This window comes from Zingiber officinale, chromosome 9B (genome assembly GCF_018446385.1).
Source record: "Zingiber officinale cultivar Zhangliang chromosome 9B, Zo_v1.1, whole genome shotgun sequence".
NCBI classification, from domain to species: Eukaryota; Viridiplantae; Streptophyta; class Magnoliopsida; order Zingiberales; family Zingiberaceae; genus Zingiber; species Zingiber officinale.
In genome coordinates, this window is record NC_056003.1 from 99,742,518 (window position 1) to 99,767,286 (window position 24,769).

At 43.6% G+C, this 24,769-nt stretch overlaps 1 pseudogene; it reads left to right on the forward strand.

Moving 5' to 3' along the window:
* Positions 1 to 11,812: 11,812 nt before the first annotated feature.
* LOC122025972 lies at positions 11,813 to 11,884 on the forward strand (annotated as a pseudogene).
* The last annotated feature ends 12,885 nt before the right edge of the window (positions 11,885 to 24,769 follow it).

Here is a 24,769-nt window from a genome sequence, read left to right on the forward strand (position 1 = left end):
AACTACTCACAATAGCATTAACCTATAGGCAAATAACTGATCATGGCAATTCAACAATATTCACAAATTCTTTTCTATAACAGTTCATAGCTGTTTCAGTTAACAGGAGCATATAAGAACTTAAATCCTATTGCTTCACACAAGCACATTGACCTTAATCTTGTTTTACCTACATTACGCATTACAGCAAAGAAAGTCCAAACTCCACAGAAACATAAGAAGTAGCAGAACACTACCAATCTAAGCTTAACTCATCTTTAGTTTAGATTCTGTTGAATGTATTCCAAAGCCTACCATTACCAATGCAACTTCTAGCCCAACTGATCCCACGATTTTTTTTATTACCAGCATGACTCATGACCAACCTATAAAGATCAAGAAACAACAATCTGAAAAGTATAAGTTCTGCATCATATGAAGGACCACTAATATAAAACTAGCCTCTACCAGCAAGTTGACTTTTATACTTGCTAGATTTGAGAAGCAACAATCTGGAAACGACAACAGATCTAAGCACTTGCTAAAAGGACCACTACAACCAAAAGAAACTCTAATCTGAACCATAGGAAGGAAATTCAAGTTCAATATCACAGCAACAAAGGAACCCAAGCCTAAATTATGCATGTTCTGAAATCATGAAAGGAACTAAAGCTCTATCAATCCTCAATTCTGTACGGCAAGTTCCAAAACAAAGGAAATCTAAACAGCAAGTATCTAAAGTTAACACTGCATGCTTTAAACTAGAGTAGATCTAAACCATTCAAATCCCTTTACAGCAAACAGAACCGTAACTTGCTGCCTGACCAAAAATAAGTAATCAACATCCAAAGCCAACACTTAGAACAGAATCACTTTGAATTCATGTTATCACCTTTTTGATTTGCCCACAAGATCATAACTAATTCAAAATCAAGGCACCTTCGATTCTACCTCTAATTACCCAGCTATTCCTGGAATCACTCGTGAGCAAAAGAGAGATCAGATCATCAGAGGAGTTCAACCAACATGAGTCTGTCCCAAACTATAAGCTATCTCGGAAACAAACATCACAACATAAGAAATCAGTACTCAACTTATCCCATTTTAACCAAAAATGCCAAGCCGAAACAAAATCCTCATGAAAACTTCAGAATTGGCTCAAAGACCTCACGGAAAACTCAAATCGAACCTGAAACTCTACAAAAATCGGGAGCTACTCCACTGCAGGTGAGGAAGCAACTTACAGTGCGTTCTTGATCTCACTACCGAAGGAGAAAGGCAGCTCTAGGGTTCGGATAAACTCGCTTTCTCGACGATCTCTCCCTATCTTCTTGTTCTCCTTGGTGAGACGGACCTGAAGATATGAGAAGCTCTCGAAACAACCCCTCGCCGGCCGCCGAAGGAAGAACCCTAGCTCCGGTTCCATTTCGCCCGAAAGAGGAAGCGCCGACGCCGCGTGAGAGGAGAAAGGTGAGAAAATTTTCGGGAAAAAAAGAAACTTAATTTCTTATACTAGGGTTTCCTATTATCTATCTACTGCCTAAAAATATTTCATTCCATACTTGATAGTAATAACCGCCGGCTCACTTGATTAGCCGGGTTTTGCCCAGATCAGAGGTTGCTGCTTTGAACCTCGACTTAGATATTTTTTTTTCAAAACTTCCTTCGTTTAGTAAAAATATCAAATGACCTCCAAAAATTACATAAAAATATTTTAAAATTTTATAAAAATCTGTAGAATTTTTCTATAGTATTTTTAAATATTTTTGAATTATTTTTGGGGCTCAAAAGGAGGAAATTTGGGTCGTTACAGCCTTGAACACCCTTTATAAGGGGGTTTCTACCAGCAGCTTGAGACAATTCACTCCAAGCGATTCCTTTGCATATAGCAGCTAACGACACGATCTAGAAGTGCTGCAATAACCTCCCGACGACTCGGAGCTCTGTTTCTTCTTCTTTAGTTGTCGGTATAAAGTTGTTATTATACTTTCATTGTAATTAGTTTGTAATTCTTATCGAACTTATAGTTGTTGCCCACGGAAAGCGATCAAGGATCGCGGGCCTTCGAGTAGGAGTTGATCAAGGCTCCAAACGAAGTAAATTCCACTGTCTCTGTGTTTGTGTTTCTTTATTCCACTGCTTGTTTTTAACTCCAATAGTTTTACGAATCGAACGAAATAGCCGCGAGCGTTATTCACCCCCCCCCCCCCCCTTCTAGCGTGTCTCAATCCAACAGGTTGATGAGGTGTAGTGGGGAGGAAAAAGCTTTTGGGAGAGAAGGAGATGGGAATTAGGGCTTTTTAGGGAAGTTGGTGGCATACACGGATAAGGCACGACCATGTCTTAAAGACACGACCAGGTAGCTTGGGTCGCCACACGGTCGTGCCAGTTGGCATGACCCCTTCTTTTCTCCTCTCAGCCGAGATCGCACGGTCGTGCCAAATCTGCATGGCCCGGGCCCTCTTCCCCTCTGGTGACTTCGCACGTAGTGGGGCCACACGGTCGTGCAGAGTTGCACGGCTAGTGGCATTTATTCCTCTGTTAGCTTCACACGGTCGTGTGGGTCACACGACCGACTCCCTTACGGGCGTAGTGTCTCACCCTTCACCTTTTTGACTCCTCTAATGCCCTCATGCCCATGAAACGATCATGGCCAGCTCGTGGAGGTTATGCACATTCATAAAAAAAAGATCCGGCAATAAAAAAAACTTCATTGAACTAATTAAAAAATAGAATGACAAATTGATAACGAATTAAAACGAAAACCCTTGGGTTGCCTCCTAAGAAGCGCTTGTTTTAGGTCTTTAGCTTGAACCCATATTAGTTAGTGTGGACTAAACCCATGGAAGCACGGCTCTCCTCCTAGGGTTAATGCTCCAGTCTACTCCTTCAGTTTCGTGCGTGCAAGACAGATGTACTTCTCTTTTCTTATTGGAGGTTACCTCTCTTGGAAACTGCATTCCTCAGCTTTGTATATATTCTTCTTGCTAGAATTTCCTTGAGAAGAAGAGATGCAGTTAGGAGAATCAGATAAATCGAATTCTAACCTTTCTTTGCCGATCCCCAAGGATAACTTATGATTTTTCACATCGATGAGTGCTCCAGCAGTGGCGAGGAATGGTCTTCAAAGGATGATTGGGATCTTGGGATCCTCTTCCATATCTAGGACAATAAAATTTGTGGGAATGATGCATCCACCTACCTCTACTTCCACTATACCCATTGGGTATCTACATGAATGGTCAGCCAATTGTAGTGTCATAGTAGTAAGCTTGATGTTCTGGATGTTGGTGCAACCTTGGGTCAAGGTTGACCTGGTTGACCTGACTCGAGTTGACCTGACTCGAGTTGTATTTTGATGTTTGACTTGGGAAGATTGTCGGTGCAACCTTAGGTCAAGGTTGACCTAGTTGAGCTGTATGTTGATGTTTGACACTCGTGGAAGAGTTGTATTCTTGATATGGGACAAGAATAGATGTTTGGGAGATTATTGGGGCAACCGTAGGTCAAGGTTGACCTGGTTGACCTGATTCGGGAAAAAGTCCAAGTATGGAGACTTGGCAACGGAAAAGTCCAAGCAGGGAGCTTGGCACTAGAAAAGTCCAAGTATGGAGACTTGGAACGGAAAAGTGAGCTTGGCGCGCGAAAAGTCCAAGTATGGAGACTTGGCACGGAAAAGTCCAAGTATGGAGACTGGAAAAGTCCAAGTATGGAGACTTGCACGGAAAAGTCCTAAGCGATGTTAGCGGTGTGGAAAGTCCCGTGAGTGAAGTCGGTGGGAAAGTCCTAACTGGGATGTTAGGCAGTGTGGAAAGTCCTGGTGAGTGAAGCCAGGCAGTGGGAAAGTCCTAACTGGGATGTTAGGCAGTGTGGAAAGTCCTGGTGAGTGAAGCCAGGCAGTGGGAAAGTCCTAACTGGGATGTTAGGCAGTTGTGAAAGTCCTGGTGAGTGAAGCCGGGCAAGGGAAAATCCAGATGGATCAAGGGTGATCGGACATCTGGTGATGGGAAGTCCAAGTAGGTCATAGGAGTGACCGGATACTTGATAGAGAAAAGTCTAAGTGGGTCAAAGGGATTGACCGGACACTTAGCGGGGAGTCCTAGCAGGTCAAGGGAGTGACCGGATGCTAGGCGCAATGTACCAACAGGTCAAGATTGACCGGATGTTGGTTTGGACTTGGTTTGGGCAAAAACCAAGCTTTGGATCGGTGTGCAGACCGATCCAGCGATACGTGTGTATCTGATCGATCTGGTGACCGATCAGATAACAAACAGAAGGCAAAGCGCAGTTCTGTGAGCTTACTGATCGGTCTGGGGACCGATCAGCATGAAGCCTGATCGGTCTCCACGACCGACACAGAGAGGTGGGATCGGTCTGTGGACCGATCCAGCTGTGGCCTGATCGGTCCACAGACCGATCAGGAAACGAACAGAAAGTTGGGCACTTTCTGTGGAGCAATCTGATCGGTCTAGGGACCGATCAGCCCAGGGCCTGATCGGTCCCCAGACCGATCAGAAGGGTTCTGGACCGATCAGGGTGGAGCCTGATCGGTCCACGATTCGACCGTTGAGTCACAACGGGCCGCTCCGTCTTCTCCGCTGGCTTCTGTCTTCGCTGTGCAGGTTCGCAGGTTATAAAAGGAGATCAAGGCTTTGGTGCAACTGCTTCTTCTTCCTTCTTCCTGTTCTTGGTGCTGCTAAGCTTCGACTGAGCTTTGTTGAGCTCACTTCCGAAGCCCCGCGTGAGCTTCTTTCGGCTGAGTTGCTTGTTGGCATTCGTCCGTGAAGTTGTTGCTTCCAGGACTTCAGTCGACGACAAGAAGGCAAGCTTGTATTGTTACATTCATTGTATTTACTTCTTGTATTCTGTTGTACTCTTAGCTTGCTGTTGCAAGTGATTGTGGCGAGGTTTCTCCACCCACAAGGAGTTGATATTAGCCGGTTCTCCGGGGACTCATCCACCGACGGATTGATAGGGCTCGTCCACCTTACGGACACGCCGAGGAGTAGGAGTATCATCTCCGAACCTCGTTACATCCTTGCGTTGAGGTTTGATTTCTTCTCTTGTTTTCTTTCTGCATTTAGTTTCCGCTGCGCTAACCCTAGATTGTAGAAAGAAACGCGAGCAATTGTGGTCGGCTATTCACACCCCCCTCTCTAGCCTCCGTACGAAGGATCCTAACAAGTGGTATCAGAGCAAAGGTTTGCTCTTCATCGGATTAACACCCGGGGAGCATGAGCTAGAGAATGGATCTCTATGGAGAAGACATCACCATTCCACCCTTCTACGAATGCGGCGACTTCGCGTATTGGAAGGTAAGGATGAAGTACTTTCTTATGACTAACATAATGAATTGGTTTTGTGTACAAGAAGGTTTTACTCCTCCGGTGGATAAGGAAGGAAAACCACTTGAGAAGAAGGAGTGGACAAGAGAACAAATTCACAAATCCGAAATCAACGAAGAGGTAACGAGAATAATTGAATTTTCATTGCCTACTAACATCTTGTGTAAGATAGGTTACAACAATGCCAAGGAATTATGGGATAACTTGGCCAAGTTCCATGAGGGAAGCTCAAGTTCAAGCCATGAAGAGGAGCTAAGTGAGCCAAGTAGCTCACATCATGGAGGAGAAGATTTAGAAGTTGAGGGCCACTCAACATCTAAAGAAGAAGAGGAGGAGAGTTCCTCTTCAAGGTCGGAGCAAGAAGAAGAAACTTCTACCTCCGGAAGGGATGAAGAAGAGAGCTCGCATCCACCCTCAACCCTAGGTAACTCAAGCAATTTAAGTTCAATTAAATTACACATTATGTGCTTTGAGTGTAGGGAACATGGACATTACAAGAGTAAGTGTCCGAAGAGGGTAAGAAAGACTCCACCGGCGCCAAAGGTCAAGGAAGCCGGAGTCCCGAAACGCAAGGGCAAGGAGCACATCGTGTGCTTCCAATGCAAGCAAAGGGGACACTATAGGAGCCATTGTCCGAGGGGGAGGCAACCTCACAAGGGCAAGAGACCGGGCACATCGATAGGGGGAGCTAAGGCAAACCCTAAGGTAACCTCTAAGGTTCATTTTTGCAATTCTAATAAAATGCATGCTAGGAATTTTATTGCACTTGTCGATAATAACAAGCATGATAACCTTAGGAATCAATACATGTGTTTAGGAGCCAAGCATGTTAGCCTAGATAAGAACAATTCTAGAAATGCTAACCATAGAATTAACTCATCTAAGGCTAAGGAGAACCTAGGTAGAAACCCCAAGACAACTAGACATATGCCTAGGAACACCTCAAGAAAGAATGAAAAATTAAAAATTGAGGTATTAGAGAAGGAGAATCAAGTCTTGAGGTCAAGACTTGATACTTTGGAAAAGACTCTTAAGAACTTGGAGAAGTCATCTCTAGGGTTTAAGGGTCAAAAACCAATGTCCAAGGACAAGAAAGGTTTGGGTCACAAATCTAAGTCCCAAGTGGTCAAGCCCACTTACCACAATGTTCCATTCGATTATAGAACAAAACCTAGGGCTAGGAAGACCATTACCAAGGTTACAAGGGGAGTCACCCCTATAGTTGACCTTGATGAGACCCAAATGACCAAGGCTTCAAAGCCTAAGAGGGTCATTAGGAGGGTTGCTAGGGAAGTCATCCCTAGTGAATATTTAGTGAACCCAATGAGCTCAAATAGGTATTGGGTTCCTAGGAGCATCTTCTCTATCCCATAGATGGGTTAGAGAGTGTCAACTCCAATTAGAAGGGTAGTTAACCCAACTTTGAGGAAATTGACACTCAAGGAGCATTTTCAAGGTTTTGATAACCTTTGAAAATGAAAAAGAATTATTATTTACTCCTTGAAGAGTAAATTGTGTCATATTTGAAAAATATCGATTTTAATCTTATTTGGCACAATTTAAGAAAACCTAGAGAAATACCATAATTGGGATTTTGGTTTTCTCTTAGGGATATATGGGCAATCTAGGGTTAGATTTTAAGTTAGCTAAGGCTAAGGATACTTAGATAGGGAATTTAGGTATTTTATTTGTGCTAACTTGCCATGATTGGTTGCCATATGCCATGCCATGACATCATATTTATTTTATTATCATTTGAAATGTCATGATAATGCTTAGGCTAGTTTATATGTCATGTTTATTTAAGTTTCAAACTTTATGCCATGACATCATGACATTGGCACATGTCTTTATTTATGATACCATTTTATGCCATGTCATCATCTCTTGCATTAATAATCAATTGAATTGATTTAAGGATGAAAAACACATTTTGATATTGAGATCAAATTGGTGTTTAGAAAATGCATGAGAACTTAGCCTAAGTTGACCTTAATCCATATCTCACATCAAATTGACTTGAATGTGGTTTGATACACCTTAGATGTGTGTGAGATATTAGGATCATGAGTTAGGATCAAGGTGCATTGTCCTTGTACCTAGATGACCCTAATTCAAGAAATTAAGGATCATAGGGAAAGCTTGTGTATAAGTCATGTACATCTAGCCCTAAGATTATGGTCCTAAATTCAAATGGTTTTAAAAGCATCTTAAAATTGATTTGAAAAACCTTGATGAAGCTTTCCTAGTGATAGCATTCATCATTGAAAATTGTGATACAAAGTTGAGTTAAACTTGAACTATTTCAAAGTTTTTGAACTTTGTATTAAGATTGAAAAATGGAAGTTATTTTCATAGAAAACTATTTTTCCTTGATAGTGTATGTTATGAGGAATGTATCCTCAAAATTTTATAATTTTTGAAATTTTCTGTGATTTTCTAGAGGTTTTCGGGAGAAATCGATGATCGATTTGTGGACCGATCAGAGGGGATGATCGGCAGATGTCGGATCGGTCATTGTGACCGATCCAGAATCTCGATCGGTCCGTGACCGATCGTATAAATGCTTGATTTTCACCGTTGGTCTGAAATTTCAATTGGAAGTTGGGTTTTTGTGATTTCTAAAGGTTGGAACTCACAAAGACATTGTTGGTGCAATGGTCAAGGGGAGTTGACCTTTAGGGGAGTTTACCTAATTGTCAAGGGGAGTTGACTTTAGGGGAGTTTTTACTTAAGACTTTTGAGGGTTAGTGATATGAGATTATCACTAAGTTGATTGTTGAGTTTAGTATCAAGGAGAAATTAAGAGTTTCAATGAAAGGTATGGGACTTTCATTAGAAGAAACTCTTGACCTTGATACCCTCCTTTTCTTTTGATGTATGTCAAAAAGGGAGAGTGTTCATTGGAGAAACCCAAGTTAGGTTATCGGGTTAACCTAAGGGAAGAATGTCAAGGAATGTTCGAGGAAGAACATTGGAATTCTTTTGATGTGTGTCAAAAAGGGGAGAATTATTGGAGAACCCAAGTTAGGTTATCGGGTTAACCTAAGGGAGAATGTCCAGAGAATGTTCAAGGAAAGAACATTGGACATTGGAAGATGATTGAAAAACCTAAGTTAGGTTATCGGGTTAACCTAACTTGATTATGGGTTTTGTCAAACATCAAAAGGAGATTGTTGGTGCAACCTTGGGTCAAGGTTGACCTGGTTGACCGACTCGAGTTGTATTTTGATGTTTGACTTGGGAAGATTGTCGGTGCAACCTTAGGTCAAGGTTGACCTAGTTGAGTGCATGTTGATGTTTGACACTCGTGGAAGAGTTGTATTCTTGATATGGGACAAGAATAGATGTTTGGGAGATTATTGGGGCAACCGTAGGTCAAGGTTGACCTGGTTGACCTGATTCGGGAAAAAGTCCAAGTATGGAGACTTGGAAAAGTCCAAGCAGGAGCTTGGCACTAGAAAAGTCCAAGTATGGAGACTTGGCATCGAAAAGTCCAAGCAGGAGCTTGGCACGCGAAAAGTCCAAGTATGGAGACTTGGCACGGAAAAGTCCAAGTATGGAGACTTGAAAAGTCCAAGTATGGAGACTTGGAAAAGTCCTAACGGGATGTTAGGCGGTGTGGAAAGTCCCGTGAGTGAAGCCAGCGGTGGGAAAGTCCTAATTGGGATGTTAGGCGGTGTGGAAAGTCCCGGTGAGTGAAGCTGGGAAAGTCCTAACGGGATGTTAGGCAGTGGAAAGTCCCGTGAGTGAAGCTGGCGGTGGGGAAGTCCTAATCGATGTTAGTGAAAGTCCCGTGAGTGAAAGCAGGAAAATCCAGATGGATCAAGGGTGATCGGACATCCGGTGATGGGAAGTCCAAGTAGGTCATAGGAGTGACCGGATACTTGGCACGAAGAGAAAAGTCTAAGTGGATCAAAGGGATTGACCGGACACTTAGCGGGAGTCCTAGCAGGTCAAGGAGTGACCGGATGCTAGGCGCAATGTACCAACAGTCAAGATTGACCGGATGTTGGTTTGGACTTGGTTTGGGCAAAACAAGCTTTGGATCGGTGCACACCGATCCACGATATTGGTATCCGATCGATCCGTGACCGATCGATAACAAACGAAGGCAAAGCGCAGCTTACCGATCGGCCGGGACCGATCAAGATGAAGCTCGATCGGTCTCACGACCGATCGAGACGCAACCGAGAGGTGGGATCGGCGTGGACCGATCCCTGATCGGTCCACGCACCGATCAGAAACCAAAGTTGGGCACTTTCTGGAGCAATCTGATCGGTCTAGGACCGATCACCAGCGATCGGGACCGATCAGGAGGTTCCGACCGATCAGGGTGGAGCCTGATCGGTCCACGATTCGACCGTTGAGTCACAACGGGCCGCTCCGTCTTCTCCGCTGGCTTCTGTCTTCGCTGTGCAGGTTCACAGGTTATAAAAGGAGATCAAGGCTTTGGTGCAACTGCTTCTTCTTCCTTCTTCCTGTTCTTGGTGCTGCTAAGCTTCGACTGAGCTTTGTTGAGCTCACTTCCGAAGCCCCGCGTGAGCTTCTTTCGGCTGAGTTGCTTGTTGGCATTCGTCCGTGAAGTTGTTGCTTCCAGGACTTCAGTCGACGACAAGAAGGCAAGCTTGTATTGTTACATTCATTGTATTTACTTCTTGTATTCTGTTGTACTCTTAGCTTGCTGTTGCAAGTGATTGTGGCGAGGTTTCTCCACCCACAAGGAGTTGATATTAGCCGGTTCTCCGGGGACTCATCCACCGACGGATTGATAGGGCTCGTCCACCTTACGGACACGCCGAGGAGTAGGAGTATCATCTCCGAACCTCGTTACATCCTTGCGTTGAGGTTTGATTTCTTCTCCTGTTTTCTTTCTGCATTTAGTTTCCGCTGCGCTAACCCTAGATTGTAGAAAGAAACGCGAGCAATTGTGGTCGGCTATTCACACCCCCCTCTCTAGCCTCCGTACGAAGGATCCTAACACTGGAGTCCTAGCTTCTTACATAATGAGTATGGAAGTAGGCTAACACTCGCTCCTAAGTCGCAGAAAGCCTTTTGTATAAGCTTAGAGCTAATTTTACACGGTATAGAAAAACTTCCTAGATCCTGGAGCTTTGGGTGAATATCTGCCATGAGTAGAGAGCTGCACTTCTCTACCAATGTTACAGTCTCGAAGTAGTAGGCTAACACTCGCTCCTAAGTCGTAGAAAGCCTTTTGTATAAGCTTAGAGCTAATTTTACACGGTATAGAAAAACTTCCTAGATCCTGGAGGTTTGGGTGAATATCTGCCATGAGTAGAGAGCTGCACTTCTCTACCAATGTTACAGTCTCGAAGTCGCCCTTCTATCTTCTGTTAGATAGAATACCTTTAAAAAATTTGGCGAACTTCGGCATTTGGTGCAGTGCGTCTGTCAGAGGTAATTCAATGCAGATTTATTTAATCTTCTTAAGGAATCGGTGGAACTCTTCATCCTTTTGGGATGTAATTAGTTTCTGGGGGAAAGAAATTGTCTGACTTTGTGGGGGAAGTGGGAGAGTCCCTTCAAACTTCTTGGTGATCTCCTCCCTATCCTTGTTCTGGACCAAATTAGGCATGAGAGGAGAGGGCTCTTCTTCTGAGTCAATTCCTTTCTGAGCAGTCATTTGGGGGTATCCCAAAGTCCGTTCTCTCCTCAGCTCAATGCAGTTGCAATGTTCTACCAGGTTTATGTCGGGCTTTCTAAGAAATGCTCCCGATGCTCTTGAAAAGGACTGGGCTATCTGGGCGATTTGGCTGTCTTGCATCTTTTGATGCTTTTCAGAATATTCTAATCTTTGATTCAATTGCTTGATTTTGTTCTTCATCTCTTTTTGCTCCAAGAGAGCTTCTTGAAGCATCTTTTCGATTATGGACAGTTGTGAAGGTTGCTGTTGTTGATAAGTCTGTTGTCCTGGTGGGTAGCTTTGTTGCCCAGGTTGGTAACTTTGTTTTGCTGGTCCTTGATCTTGATTGCCCCGGTAAGAAAAATTTGGGTGGTTCCTCCACCCAGGGTTGTATGTGTTGGAGTAGGGATTATTTTACTTTTGGTTATAACTGACTATCGCATCGCATTGCTCAAGTTGCTTTATTTATGCTTGGATTAGTCCTAGGGGGCAAGTATCTTGAGCATGATCCGAACTTTCGCAAGTTTTGCAAACACACACTATTGCATTGGCTATGTTGTTCCCCATGATCTCAAGCTTCTTGGTCAGAGCATCCGGCTTTGCAGACATGAGCGTGACTACATCTATGTCGAATTTTCCTGATGCCCTTATTGGATTCCAAGAGAAAGAACCTCCAGATCTTTCAGTTGCCCACTGATGGTGGTTTTGTGCCACATTTTCTATGATCTCTTCAGCTTCATCAAGGCTCTTGTTCATTAACACCCCTCCTGCTGCAGAATCGAGGGACACCTTCGTGTGATAGTTGATTCCATTATAGAACGTGTGTAGCACCAACCACTTCTCGAGGCCATGATGGGGGCACTATCTCAGTATACTCTTGAATCCGTCGCATGCTTCGAATAGCGATTCTGAGTATATCTATTTGAAGCTTGCAATTTAATTCCTCATGTGTGCAGTTTTACTCGACGGGTAAAATTTGTCCAAAAATTTCTGCTCACACTGATCCCAAGATGTTATGCCATTTGCTGGTAGAGAATTAAGCCACTACTTGGCTCTGTCTTTCAGGGGAAATCCAAAAAGAAGTAACCTTACTGTTTCTGGAGGGACCCCATTTACTTTCATAGTACTGCAGATCTCATAGAAAAGCTCCAAGTGATGATTTGGATCACCGTGCGGTCCTCCTCGAAATTGATTTTGCTAGACCATGTGGATTACTGCAGGCTTGATTTCAAAATTGTTGGATTCAATTGGTGGTCGAGTGATGCTAGACCGAAGCCCTCGTGTATAAGGTGCTACGTAATCCTTCAAAAGTTTGTCAGCCATTTCGGAAGTTTCTTGTTCTGCTTGGAGTTTCTGTAAGTTTCTTCTCCTCAGGAAAGTTCTATCAATTTCTGGATCGAACGACAGAAGTTCTCCTGAAAGATTAGCTCTTCGCATGCGAGAACAAGATATTGAATAATCTAAGTGTAAAATAAAGAATTAATTTTTTTTCCCTTTTTTTTTATGTTTTTTTAGCGTTTTAATAAAAATGTAGAAAGTAAAGTGAAATAAAGAAAAACAAAGTCAAGTCTAATCTAATACGATTTTCACTAATGTTATAGGCGTAGTCCCCGGTAATGGCGCCAAAAACTTGTTACGCTTCCACAAGTGCACGGATACGTTGTCAGTAATAAAAGATTATCGATCCCACGAGAACTGGTTATAAGCACTAGTGATTGTTCATGTAGAATTAGCTAAACTACCGATGGTTATAAGTTATCTATTTCCTAAGAAGAAAGGAAATGGGGAGTAGATGTGAGAACTAGCAAAAGAGAGAAAGGTTAACTTGGCTTGGGAAGAGTTCTAGGAGTTCGATTTCGTTGTGGTGGAACCTGATGTATCATTCTCTATCTTTTCCTCATTGTCAATCAACATGCATTCGCCGAAAGTTAAAGCTACTATCCTTAAGCACTAAACAAAGAAAATCCCTGTGAAATCCTGTTACGGTTAACCCCTGCCACTAGGGCGCCTCGGTAGATCACAAGAATACAAATCTAATCAGTATCATTAAGGATAGAGATAGGGGTTTGGTTTGGTCTCTTACTTCCTTGTGGAGAAGTTGCCTCTCCTTTTAAGGGGGTATCCTAGATTTCTGTGAATGAGTTACCCCTGTCACTAGGACCCCTCGGGTATACGATTTAAGATCCTCTCTTTACGAAATTAGCAATTCCTACACAGTCAACTAATCTGACAAGGTAATCTCAGCAATAAGTCTCATGCATATCAAATAGAAACAAGGCAAGCGAAATCATCCAATAAGTAAAGGCATAAAAATGAGTCTTACATCAAACCCTATCAACAACTACTCCCTGATCCTAGAACAAGGGATCTACTCCATAGACGCAGGAGAAAAATCCAAAGACATAATATAAGTAAGCATATAATCCTCAAACAAGAAGAGAGAAAGAGAAAAGATGTTTATCCAATAACGTCGAGTGATCTTCGAATCCAATCCTTTGCTTCTGGAGTTGATGTGATGATGAAGGTGATCTCGGATCATTGAACGAAAGTCCGGGATAGCGTGGAACAACACCAAGGTAAATCTCTTCTGACGGCTCGCCCCCCCCCCCCCCCCCCCCCCTCAGGAGAAGAGTTAAAAGCCTTTATATAGGCTAGGGCACGGGCGTCGCACGGCCCGTGCCACGGCCCTGCGAGATCCGTGATGTGCATAGATTGTATACACTTATTAGCATGTTTTGACGCACATTCACATACTTTGAGCATGTTTGATCTATGCATTTTCGCACTTTCAGCTTTCATTTTTAGCATATTTACTCTCTTTGTTCGGAGATCTGCTTTTGTGCATTTTTGTACGCAGGAGTCGAATCTGGTGAAAGATGCGTGTTCAAGGCCAAATGTCACGCCCCCAAAGGAGTCCCTACCGAAAAATTTCGGCAACACCTCCCCTGTACCGATGACAATTTGAAACATAAATACATACAAAATATACATCAACCACATACGGCTGGAATATGTACACAACCACGCAGTTATAATCACAGTCCACTCGGCTGGAATGAAACAATCACAACCACACAGTTATATACAAAGCAGCCCACACGGCTGTACTAAAAACACAGCGAAAAAACGATAACGGAAAGCCCAATACAACACAATCAACACACTGCTAGCCAGCTAGGCTTTATACAACAACCATACAACAACCACAACAACAAATACAACAACACACCATATACAACAAATACCAAATACAAATAAAGCATATATAAAACCCGAAACAGTCTTCGGATGTGACGTAGGACCCGGCAGACAGGATACTCCAAGCGACACACCAACCACCTACCTGTTACCTGAAAACATAAAGGTACAAATGCGATGGTGAGTATAGGTAACTCAGCGGGTAATAGACAGGATAGTGCATGGTCTATAAATAAACATGGAGATCAAAAGTATACAGTCTCAGCAGAGAATAAAGAACATGATCATACTAACATATCCAATAAACACAACTACCAGTACTAGTCTATCTCACATGATATAATGCTTATAACTGACATACAAAACTGCACATACCACAACTGACAAGATGATAATCACATACCCAATCTGGAGACGACACATGGTACAATGATCAGTAAACTCACCAGATCTACAACAAACCCACTTATGACACCTGTGCAATATAAATACAACTGCATATACATGTAAAATAAATGACATGTATGCAGCATGACAAACATATGCAACAAGGATATCTCAAACAAGTGCAACAACCACAATCACATGCATCTAGTATCTACTAGGCATGTATGCAAATATATCTCCAAAGATGCACCGCGCATCATATGCAAAATGCGTATGCATGCTCCATGGTCACCCCCGCCACCTCTCTAGACACCACGACCCCTGTATGGCCGAGAGGCTTGGGTCCTTGACAAACCGTACTAGCCTCCAGTACATGCACCGCTATAGGCGGCCGAAGCTGACGGTCAGCTAAGTAGTTATCTAACTACATAGCTAAGGGTCTCTAACCACTCATATCTCTAGCCCTCTGACTACTGTACCCTCAAGACTCACTACTCCAGAGTGGTCAAAGCTGACAGAACACTGAGCGGCTGAGTAAGCACGATAGAACTAGCTCCAAGCTACCTCTCTCCAATAGTGTCCGAATGGACAACTATAAAAGACTGACAACCCTCAACCACAAAGGAGACGATAATCGTCAGTATGCAATGAATGATGAACATGATATATATATATATATAATCATGATACGAACACCATCATCATCCATGCAATCTCCAAACCACATGAGTACCCTACAAGATGAATATAATCGCAATGATATCTCCGCATATCCCACCAAACACATGTATACAACTACACCTGTATAATCAACATGAAACCTCCAGTAAAAACACAACAGACATGTGTATATACCTCAAACATACAATCGCACAACTCCTTCAAAAGTACATACCAAATATGTGTGTACATACAACATGCAAATGTACGGTCAACATGATGACTCCTATAACACATACCCACCTATGTACAATCCACAACATATGCACAATCAGCATGGTAATTCCAACAACCCGACAATCCCTACAAGACATACTCTACACGTGTAATCACAACAGAGTAGATATCAAGAGTTGAGAATAGATATGAATTAAATAGATCATCTCTAAGCTCAAGCAAAAGTAACAAGCAGGAAAAACAACAACCAAACACGATATAAGGTAAAGTAACATAATCCGTCAAATAACAACCATGCACCAAGCTCAAAGAAAATCTACATAGAGGCAAAGGAAGAAATACCCGCCTTAAAATGTAGATCATGCCAAGTAATCCAGCATCGAGACACTTGTCCTGAATCCAAGTCCTGCAGCAATCAATATGTTTATATTTTATTTAGCTAAATTCATATGAATTAAATAGATAAATAACATCCCTAACCCAATAGGTTCACTCCAATCAAATCTGATCTCTGACTAATCCCCCAAATTAACACATCCTTTAATCCAATAACAAATCCATCTCTCTAATATCAATTCATCTCATAATGATATCAACCCACAATAACCTATCACAAAATCAAATCTCTATCATAAATCCACAACAACCTAACATCATCATCAATAACTAACCAAACCACCACATCTGATAACCCAACCAACAATCAATCCAATGATCCAATGAATGATCACATAACAATCCATATCAACCAATCACCATATCCACAAAGTCCAACCCAATACAAACCCTAATCACATCTAAACATCAAACCACTTACCCAACTCCAAAGTGGCAGCTGGTGAAACATAGCCGAAGGACTTCACTGCCAAAACAGGATCCTGCTACTGGAAAGGATGATCAAAACTACATCAACCTGTCAAGTAACTACTCACAATCTTTCAAAAATAGAAATCGGATCGCTACAAATCTGATATGAATCATACCCTACCCCAATTTAGTACCAATAGATCTAATTCATATGGAGAACCCACTTCTGGCAGCTAGGCAACAACCTGTGTCACTGGTGGAATAGAAGATGTAGGCACTCCTCCTCAAATCCGCAAAGAACAATGTTCTGGTGATCATCCTTCTCTCCAAGACCCCTATCCGATCGGGTGCCCTAGATCACCGATCGATAATGATGTCGTTGAGCCGAGCATCGCACAGGACAAGATCAAGATCATGAGGTATGGCAGGTGAGCAATATTAGGGCATGAATTAAATGTGAAACAGAGAGATCGACCTCACCGCTATCGGTATCAAGCTCGGTGGTCGCCAGCGAAAAATCAGAGCTAGGGCTCGAATTCTCCCGCTTCTGGCCAAAGATATGCTCGCACTAGGGCAACGATCTAGGGAGAAGAACGCTGCTAGGGCTACATCGGTGATGGGCGGCGCTCAGCGGCGTCGGGCGGCATGGCATGGTCGGGAGAGATCGGCGTCGGCGACATCGAGCAGAGACGTGAGGGAAGGAAACGAAAGGATCGGGGGAAAATGAGAAGGAATTCGAGAAATTTGAAAATAAAACCTAGGTTTAAGTTAATTAAACCTTAAGATAAATCCTAAATCAACTCCCATTTAAATGGGTATCCCATACAGGCTCCGTTGTACCCCGAATTCATCCCCTCAAAATGAGTCATACTAACCCCGTTTAAATCCCGAAAAAATTTTAAAAATTTTTTAAAAAAATCCAATAAGATTTTTGGTCCAATAATATTTATTATTTTAATTTTAGGGTATCTTACACCAAATCTGCAAGCAAAGCGATGGAGGAAGCACTGACACTTGAACCCTACAAGGCCCTGCCATGGGGGGTTGCCCAGGCCGTGTAAGGATGAGAGGCCATGTAGTTGCACTAGAGAAGGAAGATGGCATGGTCGTGTGAACCTCACACGGCCTTGCCAAGTTTTGAAGCCTAAGGAAGCCTGGGTCGTGTACACCACACAGTTATGTCAGTTTTCCAGAGACAGGAGAAGCCTTGGTCGTGTGCGCTACACGGTCGTGTGAGGTTTCCAAAGAGCAGGAGAGTGTTGGTCGTGTGCACCACACAACCGTGCCAGGTTTCCAGAGGCGAAGGCAGTGCAGGCCGTGTGGATCTACACGGTCGTGCAAGGGGAGTGTTGATAGAGGCAAGCCACGGCCGTGTACCTCACACGACCGTGTGAGACTAGCAGAGAAGGGAGTGGAGCAGGCTGTGTGAACCTCACACGGCCGTGCCTCGGAGCCATGTGGTGCCCAAACCCCTCTTCTATATAAGGCCTCCTTCAAGATTTGAAAGGGGATCTTCTCCCCTTTGGGAGAAAGGAATATTTGGGTGATTCCTTCCATTCTTGGGTGGATTTCTGGGCGAGCTAAGGGAAGATCTTTACCGATTCGACTCCAAGATCGAAGGATTAGATCTGAAGACCATTCTTCTTCGTAGATAAGTTTTCTTTCTCTCCTTTCTTGGATTTGAGGGATTTGAAATGCTTGTAATCTTGGTTTCTTTCAGATTCTTTCTTCAATTTATGGAGTAGATATCTTGTTCTAGGATGGAGGGAGTATTTGTAAGGAATTCTTGATGTAAAACTCTTGTGGATATGCCAATTCCTCATTTCTATGATTTTGTCCTATTTTGTATCTATTTGATCTTGTGTGGAATGTTGTGATTGTGCCTAATTACCATGCTTGATTAAATGTTTGGATATCTTGTGGATCTTGTAGAGGTAATTCCTCATTAGATTTTCCGAGGGATCTCCGTGACAGGAACATGCCCGTGTAAGGATGTTTGAGGGAGGATCTTGAAAGGAAAATTAGGTATTTCAAGAGAGTATGATAGATTGTATGCATTAATCCTTATATCTTAATGATGTTGAGAAGTAGTGATTTCTATGTTGATTTTGTTAGGATCGATGATCGCGGCTAGAGAGGGGGGGTGTGAATAGCCGACCCCAAATCGTTTCGTTTCTTCCTACGATTAGGGTTAGCGCAGCGGAAATAAAAACAAGAAACGAAGACAAGAAATCAAACCTCAATACGCGTCGATGTAACGAGGTTCGGAGATGAAACTCCTACTCCTCGGCGTGTCCGTAAGGTGGACGAAGCCTATCAATCCGTCGGTGGATGAGTCCCCGGAGAACCGGCTAATATATATACTCCTTCTGGGTGGAGAAACCTCGCCACAATCTTTCTTGCACCAGCAAGAATAGGAGTACAAGAATAGAGGAAACAAACAAGAACAATAGAAATTGTAAACACACTTGCTTGCCTTCTCGTCGGAGTCCGTTGATGAAGCAGCAGCTTCACGGCTCCTGCAGCTAGAAAACCAGCACGAAGCTCACGCGAAGCTTCAGCGAAGAGGAGCTCAGCAAAGCTCAAATCGCAGTAGTGAGGAAGAAGAAGAAGTAGAAGCAGAGGCTCGATCTCCTTTTATAACCTGCGAAGAAGAAGACACAGGAACTAGCCGTTGTGTCGCAATGGCTAGGACCTGGACCGATCAGGCTCCACCCTGATCGGTCCAGAGCCTCTCTGATCGGTCATGGGACCGATCAGGCTCTAGTCTGATCGGTCCCCAGACCGATCAGCCCTATCTTCACAGAGCCACTGATCGTGCTCTGATCGGTCTGTGGACCGATCAGGCTCTAGGCTGATCGGTCCCCAGACCGATCAGCCAACTCTCTGTGAGAGTTGGCTCGTCTCTGATCGGTCTCCAGACCGATCAGAAGAGCCTCAGTAAGCCACTGATCGTTATCTGATCGGTCACCAGACCAATCAGATAGCCAGCGTATCGCTGGATCGATCCACTGATCGATCCAGAGCTTGGTTTTTGCCCAAACCAAGTCCCAAGTCTCCCACACCAACATCTAGTCAACCTTGACTAGTTGGTATATCATGCTTAGCATCCCGTCACTCCCTTGACCTGCTAAGACTCCTCACCAAGTGTCCGGTCAATCCCTTTGACCCACTTGGACTTCTCTCTTTGTGTCAAGTATCCGGTCACTCCCTTGACCTACTTGACCTTCTCAACACCAGATGTCCGATCACCCTTGATCCATCTGGATTTTCCCTTGCTTGGCTTCACTCACCAGGACTTTTACCTAGCTTCACTCACTAGGGTTTTCACCTGGCTTCACTCAGCAGGATTTCCAATTTACCCGGCTTCACTCACCAGGACTTTCCAACTGCCCGACTTCACTCACCAGGACTTTCCGTCTGCCTGGCTTCACTCACCAGGACTTTCCAACTGCCTGGCTTCACTCACCAGGACTTTTCCACTGCCTGGCTTCACTCACCAGGACTTTCCTGTCTGCATGACTTCACTCACCAGGACTTTCCACATCCGGTCCAGAGAACGAGCTACCGAGCCCTCTCTGACCACAGTTCGGAGAACGAGCTACCGAGCCCTCTCCGACTTCCATCCAGTCCAGAGAACGAGCTCCCGAGCCCTCTCTGACCTCAGTCTGGAGAACGAGCTACCGAGCCCTCTCCGACTTCCATCCGGTCCAGAGAACGAGCTCCCGAGCCCTCTTTGACCTCAGTCCGGAGAACGAGCTACCGAGCCCTCTTCGACTTCCATCCGGTCCAAAGAACGAGCTCCCGAGCCCTCTCCGACTTCCATCCGGTCCAGAGAACGAGCTCCCGAGCCCTCTCTGACCTTAGTCCGGAGAACGAGCTACCGAGCCCTCTCCGACTTCCCATGCGGTCCAGAGAACGAGCTCCCGAGCCCTCTCTGACCTCAGTCCGGAGAACGAGCTACCGAGCCCTCTCCGACTTCCATCCGGTCCAAAGAACGAGCTCCCGAGCCCTCTCTGACCTCAGTCCGGAGAACAAGCTACCGAGCCCTCTCCGACTTCCCATACCAAGTTTCCATACTTGGACTTCTCCGTGCCAAGTCTCCATACTTGGACTTTTTCCGTGCCAAGCTCCCTGCTTGGACTTTTCACCATGCCAAACTCCCTTCTTGGACTTTTCCCATGCCAAGCTCTCTGCTTGGTCTTTTCCCGTGCCAAGCTCCCTGCTTGGACTTTTCTGAGTCAGGTCAACTCACCTCGGGTCAACCAGGTCAACCTTGACCAAGGTTGCACTAACAATCTTCCATCAAAATACAACTCTTCTATTTTCGTCAAACATCAAAATACAACTCGAGTCAGGTCAACTCGAGTCGGGTCAACCAGGTCAACCTTGACCTAAGGTTGCACCAACAATCTCCCCCTTTTTGATGTTTGACAAAACCATAACCTAACTTAGGTTTTCTAATGTTCTTCCTTGAACATTCTCCCCAAATCTACACTCTCCCCCTTTTTGACACACATCAAAAAGAGTGAATCAAGGTCAAGAGTTTCTTCCTAATGAAAGTCTCATACCTTTCATTGAAACTCTTAATTTCCCCCTTGATACTAAGGTCAACAATTAACTTAGTGATAATCCCATATCACTCAAGTCTTTAGGAGTAAAAACTTCCCCTAAAAGTCAACTCCCCTTGACTAATAGGTAAAACTCCCCCTAAAGATCAACTCCCCCTTGATCATTGCACCAACAATGTCTTGGAGAGTTCCAAACCTTTAGAAAACCAAAACACCACTTCCACAACTGCAATTTCAGACAAACAGTCGAAATTCAGCAAGTTGGCACGCCCTGATCGGTCACCGGACCGATCAGGCTTCCTCTGGATCGGTCTAGTGACCGATCCACACAGACCTGGACCGATCAGGGAACCTCCTGATCGGTCCACGACCTTTGATTTCTGAATTTTTCTTCTCCCGAAATTCAGAAACCTCTAGAAAATCATAGAAAATTTCAAAAATTATAAAATTTTGAGGATACATTCCTCATAACATATACTATCATGGAAAAATAGTTTTCTATGAAAATAACTTCCATTTTTCAATCTTGATACGAAGTTCAAAAGTCTTTGAAATAGATCAAAGTTAAACTCAACTTTGTATCATTTTGCTCAATGATGAATGCTATCACTAGAAAAGCTTCATCAAGATTTTTCAAATCAATTTTGAAATGATTTTAAAACATTTAATTTAGGACCACAATCTTTGGGCTAAATGTACATGACTTGTACATAAGCTTTCCCTATGATCCCCATCTTCGAATTAGGCTCATCTAGGTACAAGAACTATGCACCTTGATCCTAACTCATCATCCTAATATCTCACACACATCTAAGGTGTATCAAACACATTCAAGTCAATTTTGATGTGAGATATGAGTTTAGGTTAGCTTAATCTAAGTTCTCATGTATTTTTCTAAACAACAATTTGATCTCCACATCAAATTGTGTTTCTTATCCTTAAATCAATTTCATTGATCATTAATGCACAAGATGATGACATGACATATAATTGTATCATAAATGGAAACATGTGCCAATGTCATGATGTCATGGCATAAAGTGTGAGACTTAAATAAAGCATGACATTTAAACTAACCTAAGCATTATCATGACATTTTAAATGATCATAAAATAAATATGATGTCATGACATGGCATATGGCAAACAATATATGGAAAATAACATGTAAAGGTATAGAAAATACCTAATTCTAGCCTTAGTTGCCATTTTTGATAATTTAGATCATTTTGCCATAAATTCTATATTCCTAAGTGTAATAGACCTAAAATCACATACCAAGGATGTTTAGATCACTATGTGCCAATTTAATTGACCTAAGAGAACTCCTCAAATGTGATTGGCACATCCTAATCACCTTAGGAATAATTTTCAAATTCATTTTCAAGGCTTGATTGCACCTTGAAAATTCCTAAAGTGCCACCTTTTGCCATGATTAGATTAACTACCTATTCAAGTAAGGTTGGCACACCCTAACTCATCTAGCGTGATGAAATCACGCTCTTAGGAACTCAATACATATTTGAGCTCATTGGGTTCACTAAGTATTCACTAGGGATGACTTCCCTAGCAACCCTCCTAATGACCCTCCTAGAATTTGAAGCCTTGGTCATTTGGGACTCATCGAGATCAACTCTAGGGGTGACTCCCCTTGTAACCTTGGTGATGGTCTTCCTAGCCCTAGATTTTGTTCCATAATCGAATGGAACATTGTGATAAGTGGGCTTGACCACTTGGGACTTAGGTTTGTGACCCAAACCTTTCTTGTCCTTGGACATTGGTTTTTGACCCTTAAACCCTAGAGATGACTTCTCCAAGTTCTTAAGAACCTTTTCCAAAGTATCAAGTCTTGACCTCAAGACTTGATTCTCCTTCTCTAATACCTCAATTTTTAATTTTTCATTTTTCTTTGAGGTATTCCTAGGCATGTGTCTAGTTGATTTGGGATTTCTACCTAGGTTCTCCTTAACCTTAGATGAGTTGATCCTAGAGTTGGCTTTCCTAGTGTTATCCTTATCTAGGCTCACATGCTTGACACCTAAGCATGTGTATCGATTTCTATAATTAACATGCTTATCATTCTTGATAATAGCAATAAGGCTACTAGCATGCATCCTACTAGAATTGCAAGAATGTGCCTTAGAGATTACCTTAGGGTTTGCCCTAGCTCCCTCTATACATGTGCTCGATCTCTTGTCCTTGTGAGGTTGCCTCCCCCTCGGACATTGGCTCCGATAATGTCCCCTTCGCTTGCATTGGAAGCACATCACGTGCTCCTTGCCCTTGCGTGTCGGGACTCGGCTTCCTTGACCTTTGGCGCCGGTGGAGACTTTCTAATCCTCTTTGGACACTTACTCTTGTAGTGCCCAAGCTCCCTACACTCAAAACACATTATGTGTAATTTGCTTGAAATTAAAGTGCTTGAGTTACCTAGGGTTGAGGATGAATGTAGACTCTCTCCTTCATCCTTTCCGGAGGTAGATGCTTCTTCTTGCTCCAATCTTGAAGAAGTGCTCTCCTCCTCTTCTTCCTTAGATGTTGAGTAACCCTCAACTTCTAATTCCTCTCCTCCATGGTGTGAGCTACTTAGCTCACTTGACTCCTCTTCATGGCTTGAAGTGGAGCTCTCCTCATGGAACTTGGCCAAGTTATTCCACAACTCCTTGGCATTGTTGTATCCACCTATCCTACACAATATATCGTTAGGTAATGAGAATTCAAATATTTTCATTACCTCGTCGTTGATTGTGGATTGGTGGATTTGCTCCTTCATCCACTTCTTCTTCTCAAGAGGTTTTCCTTCTTTATCCATCGGAAGAGTGAAACCTAATTGTACACAACTCCAATTTTCAATGTTAGTCATAAAGAAATACTTCATCCTTACCTTCCAATACGCGAAGTCGTCGCGATCGTAGAAGGGTGGAATGGTGATGTCTTCTCCGAGTTGATCCATCTCTAGCTTGTGCTCCCTCGGGTGTTAATCCGGCGAAGAGCGACCTCGCTCTGATACCACTTGTTAGGATCGATGATCGCGGCTAGAGAGGGGGGGTGTGAATAGCCGACCCCAAATCGTTTCGTTTCTTCCTACGATTAGGGTTAGCGCAGCGGAAATAAAAACAAGAAACGAAGACAAGAAATCAAACCTCAATACGCGTCGATGTAACGAGGTTCGGAGATGAAACTCCTACTCCTCGGCGTGTCCGTAAGGTGGACGAAGCCTATCAATCCGTCGGTGGATGAGTCCCCGGAGAACCGGCTAATATATATACTCCTTCTGGGTGGAGAAACCTCGCCACAATCTTTCTTGCACCAGCAAGAATAGGAGTACAAGAATAGAGGAAACAAACAAGAACAATAGAAATTGTAAACACACTTGCTTGCCTTCTCGTCGGAGTCCGTGATGCAAGCTCAGCTAGAAAACCAGACGAAGCTCACGCGAAGCTTCAAGAAGACGAGCTCAAATCGCAAGAGTGAGGAAGAAGAAGAAGAAGCGAGGCTCGATCTCCTTTTATAACTGCAAGAAGAAGACACAGAACTAGCGTTGTGTCGCAATGGCTAGACTGACCGATCAGCTCCACCTCGATCGGTCCCTCTCGATCGGTCATGGGACCGATCAGGCTCTAGTCGATCGGTCCCGGACCGATCAGCCCTATCTTCACAGAGCCATCGATCGTGCTCGATGCAGTGGACCGATCAGCTAGGCCGATCGGTCCCCGATCGCCAACTCTCGAGAGTTGGCTCGTCTCGATCGGCCTGCACCGATCGAAGAGCCTCGAAGCCATCGATCGTTATCGATCGGTCACCGCACCAATCGATAGCAGATCGGATCGATCCACTGATCGATCCAGAGCTTGGTTTTTGCCCAAACCAAGTCCCAAGTCTCCCACACCAACATCCAGTCAACCTTGACTAGTTGGTATATCATGCTTAGCATCCCGTCAC